Genomic DNA, 4,942 nt, shown 5'->3' with positions numbered 1-4,942 from the left:
GATCGCTACCTACTGAGAGGGGAAAAAACCACAATAACATTTTGCAATTCAACTGACACATCCTTTCCATCTCCGTTTCAATCACCCGGTTAATGGGGACCACAGAAAGCATAGCTAATGCCTGAGCTTCATCTCATTGTGACCCTTTGTTTCAAAGCCCTTCCTTTCATGAGTTCTCTGACTTCATTCTTCCCATGTGGTAAAGTTGTTATTAAGAAATTAAATGGGAGAGGCGAGGCAGAGAAAGGAAGTGAGTTGCCAGGAAGTTGCGAGATGCTTCTGTATTTTTCTAGAATGTTTCACTTTATTTCAGTGAGGGAGTCACGACTGGTCCATTATAATGAAACAAACTAAGTAGATCTCTAAGCACAGGACCTGACCTTGATAAAATGCTAAAAAATATACAAATAAATCAATAAATTAGCCAGATTTATTACTCTTTTTATTTTTCCATTGGAAGCATTTTAAGGCATAGCATCAGAAAAACTATCATTGAGAGATAACTCGGTGTTTGGATTTCTTCAGACCTGAGGAAGGAAGAAAGAAGGAAATGCCACTAAGGGTGCAGGAAATGAAGAGGGAAAAGAGAAGAAAGAAAAAAATCAATATAATGTGAAAATATTAGAGGTACTTTAGAGCATATGAAGAATACAGAATACATTGCTGTTTGTGCTCAGAGATCAAAGCTACCACACCAAGAGATAAACAGTGGTATAATAGGTGTCTCAAGAAGGCTACCTTTATTTGGGGGAACAGAATTGTTTAAGAAGAGATGGGACAACAGTTCAAGCTACAGTGGGTAAGGCCAGCAGTATGGACGTAGGATCTCAGAGGAGGCAGTGACTGCTGCCCAAAATATTCAGAGGTATGGAGGAGGGACTTCACTCGGGCCCAGTGATAGTACGGAAAATGTCACTCCACGGTGAGCAAGAGGATAACCAAACCACTGGATTAACTGGGCACATCTTCTTAGAATCCTGGAGACTGGATTCATCCAATTTTATAGGATGGCTATAATCTAAAACGTTTCTACATTAAGACAAACATGGATATATTATGTGATAGAAACACAAAATTCATATGAGTTCTTAATATAAAACACAAGACTAAAAGCAACATCACCCTCCAGTCTTGAGTCACCCTCCTCTGTGACTAAAGGAGATTTTGGTGGGAAGTTTTGAGAGATGCTGGAATGTGAACACAGGGGTCAAGAGGAGACAAAGAACAAACCATTTTGACTGGAGTGAAGGATTTCCTGAAAGGAAGGTCCCTGGGTAAGGTTGTGGAGACATCAGGTGTTAGCCAGCCTAAGGGATTTGGATGCTTTCAGCAGAGAACTATTGAAAGTGGGTTTTTTGTTGTTGTTATTTTTGTTTGTTTGTTTGTTTAATAGAATGATGACTCTCTCAAAACTTGTGCAAAACAGAGTTTTAATAGAATAATCTGGTGGCTTTGTAGAAGAAAGCTTGAAGAAAGGAACTAGCTAGATGTGGGAGGGGAAACAAGCTGGAGATAATTGGTAGGTAACAATTTTAATGGTCTAAATGCAAGATGGCGCTTAGACTACAATGGCGCCTGGACTAAGATGGTGGCTGAGGGAATGGAGAAGACAGAATGGAAGATGTAACATGAACATTATGAATAAACAACCAACAGGAAGCATGACTGGTTGAATGAGAGCAGGGAAAGGAGGAGAATAAAGGAGAACTCCTGGTTTTGAGCTTGGGTGAGAGGAGATTCAAGTACAATTAAATTGCTATTACTCCCCTACAGTATTCCAGGCCCAGGGCTAGTTGCTGGCATCAACAGTGACTGAGAGAGACAATATCCCTGCTCTTCAATAATGTTCATTCTAATGGGGACATTAAACAGAGAGGTAGAAAAACACCAGAGCAGAGTAGGTCACCAAAGCCCGAGAGTGGACAGTTTCAACTTACAGTTCTGTGTAAATCATCATGAAAAAGAACATTGGAAAGCACTTATAATAAGAAAAAATAGGGATCCCCAAACCTTTGATAATAACCATGACAATCCCTTTATTACTCTCTCACTGTGAGCCACATACTTTACTATGTGCTTTGCATGCCTTATCTTATTTAATTCTTTAATAACGCACAGGTGAAGACTGCCCAAGGTCAAAGAGCTAGGAAGTAGCATATCCAGGATTCAAATTCAAGTTTTTCTTATCTCAAAGCTGCCATGAATGGACTTTATCAAATAAGACCAAGCACAGCTCTTGGGTAATTTTGGGTATATGGTGGCACTGAGACATTTATGGTGGGTAAGAGTTAGCTATGCCCTCAAACCTCACTATCATGTTAGTGAGAAAGCAATTCTCAGGCCAAATTTGGCCACAAATACAGACCTTTTATGAAACAAACATTCCTTTCGAAAGCAGGCCCAGGACAGTTCACACAACTGTGAGCTTGATGGATTCCACCTCTTGAATGAAAAGTTCCTTTGAGGTACAAGCAACAATATTCCAGAGGTAGGACCTCAGAGTTGGCCTTAGGCAATCAGAAATCCTAGCCAATGGCTGGTCACAGGACTGGCTAAGGACAGAACCTCAGTGCCATCCCTACGGGCATGATCACGGGCCATTCACACATGGGTTCGGGAGCTCCTTTACAGTATTTCATCCAGCCCTCCAAACTTGAATACCTTCAATTTTACCATTGAGAGTATATTTCTTATAGTCATCATGTAGACTAACTAGCCTCCTATTTCACCAATAAAACTCATTTTTGACACTCACCATCTTAATTTTCAAAGCCTCAGGTGATGATTGAGATCTGAAGAGCTGACATGTTTCTGATATATTGCCACCTGACCACCCTTGGAGGCTGAATTCTCAGTGCTCCTAGAGTCAAGGCTCCTTAGATCTAATATAAATTCATGTTCCCATGTGCGATGTCAAACGATTTTAAAGTAAATTTATGGACATTGTAAAGGAAGCCCACACTCTTAACCATTACTCTATAAAACCTGTAATATAGGTTTTTTTTTAATGGATACTGATAAACTCTAAGTACCTATACTAGCTATTTATTTATTTGTTTACTTATTTATTTATTTATGCCAGGCAATCTTAAACTCATGGCCCAGGCATGAACATAGCAGCTAATGACGACCAGCTTTCCTTATGGGCAAGGCACTGTGCCAAGAGCTTCAGACACATCTCATTTAATCTTTAGAACAAACTGGTGAGCTAGGAGAAGAGGGAGCCTTGGAGAAAGCAAGTAATTTGACCCAGATCTCTCAGCTCAGAACTGATAGATATGGGATCAAGGCCTGCACCTTGGGGGTAGCGAAACTCGAAAACCCTGAAATTATCCTCAAAACTGCGTATGAGTGGGCATCGTGTTGTTCACATTGTTATGGGGGTGGGGTAGGGAAAGGCTGTGGTAAGTTCCTATGACTTTCATGGAATCCTTGAAGGCTTTCAGCACCCTCGTGTGAGCCAGCTCTTTCAGAATGCAGACGCCTCGCCTGACAGCTGCCTGTCGTAAGTCATCGTCTTAATGGAGGCACAAAGCAGATGCTTCATTTCCTCTTCCGTGGACAGGCTATTGAACTGGGTCTTTTAATCTAAAAACACAGCTATGTTGTTTTAATTTATGGAAAACATGTCAGGTAAGAAAAATCACATTCATAAGAAATCAATTGATCCCTTTGTATTTTCCAATTTAGTATGGGGCTCGAAGAGCAGGACGGCTCCACACTGGGAAAAATAAAAATACAGATCTTTTTATCATTGTTTGTTTGTTAAAGAAAAGCAACTTTAAGGAATTTTCCTCATACGGGCCTTACAAGCCTTCCAGACTTTACAGGGGATTTCTAACTCTATGGTCCTTTGCTGTTTGAAAAACTTGTCTATTCCCGCATTTACTTGCATCGAAGCAAAGTGATCATGTTTCCTCTGGCCTCAGGGAGGTGTTGACAGAACGGATAATTGAAATATCTGTTGCTGAAGTGAACTGACTTGAAAAAGAAGATGAGGCCAGATAGAGGAAGTAGGCATTCCTTGAAATACTTTGTCCTTCTATCTTCCTCCTGAGGTATCTTGAGTTTTCATGGAATAATATTTCAGGAATTAGTACAAAAAGAAAATACTTGGTTCCTTTTATCCCTTCTCAAGTTATATATGTCCATCTAAAAATTGCCTGAAATTTTTACAGAAAAAGGTGCACACTTTTTGCAACTTGAGACATATTCTACCTACACATGCCTAGCAATCCACCGCTTTAAGGACAGCCCGGCATCCTCCAGAAATTAGGCTAAAACAAGCAAATGCCTGATTTTCCTTGGAGGCCCAACTGCCCCCTATACAGAGTTCCTGTGAGCACCGAAGCTTTGTTCAGTATAATATTGATGATTTGGGTACATTATGCAGAAATTCATGACCCCTTCCCCCCATAATGCTTGGGTGTGCAGAACTGAGAAGTATTTGGAGTTACTCTATCAGAACTGAGGGAGAAATTGGCATGAAAATTGATTCTTTCAGAGCCTCAACATTTCAAATGCAAAAGTTCTTGTGTCTGGTGACTTCTGGGGAAGAAACAAGTGGGAGCTAACGAACTGGAAGAGACACCACGAGATTGTAGCTCCTCCTACTGTCAGCAGGTGGCCATGTGCTCCTGGGTCACTTTCTCAGACATTGTCATCGTCATACTGGTTCATTCATCCCTTTGCCTGATCCCCCACTTCTTTGGGGCCTCCATCCCCCACGTACAAGGGAACCACAGCAAAAGGGTGGCATTTCAGTAGGACAGCAAGAAGGCCTTTTTGTCCAAATGGCTTCTTCCTTCTTCGAATGCCTAGACGTCCCCACTCCGCCCTATCATTGTCTTTATTTCTTCTCTGTGTCTTTTTTTTTTTTTTAAGATTTTTATTGGGTAATTGCGGGGATGGGAACAGTGCTGGGGAATTGGGGGAAGGGGAA

This window comes from Hipposideros armiger, unplaced genomic scaffold (assembly GCF_001890085.2).
Source record: "Hipposideros armiger isolate ML-2016 unplaced genomic scaffold, ASM189008v1 scaffold_467, whole genome shotgun sequence".
NCBI lineage: Eukaryota > Metazoa > Chordata > Mammalia > Chiroptera > Hipposideridae > Hipposideros > Hipposideros armiger.
This window is presented reverse-complemented; position numbering follows the sequence as displayed.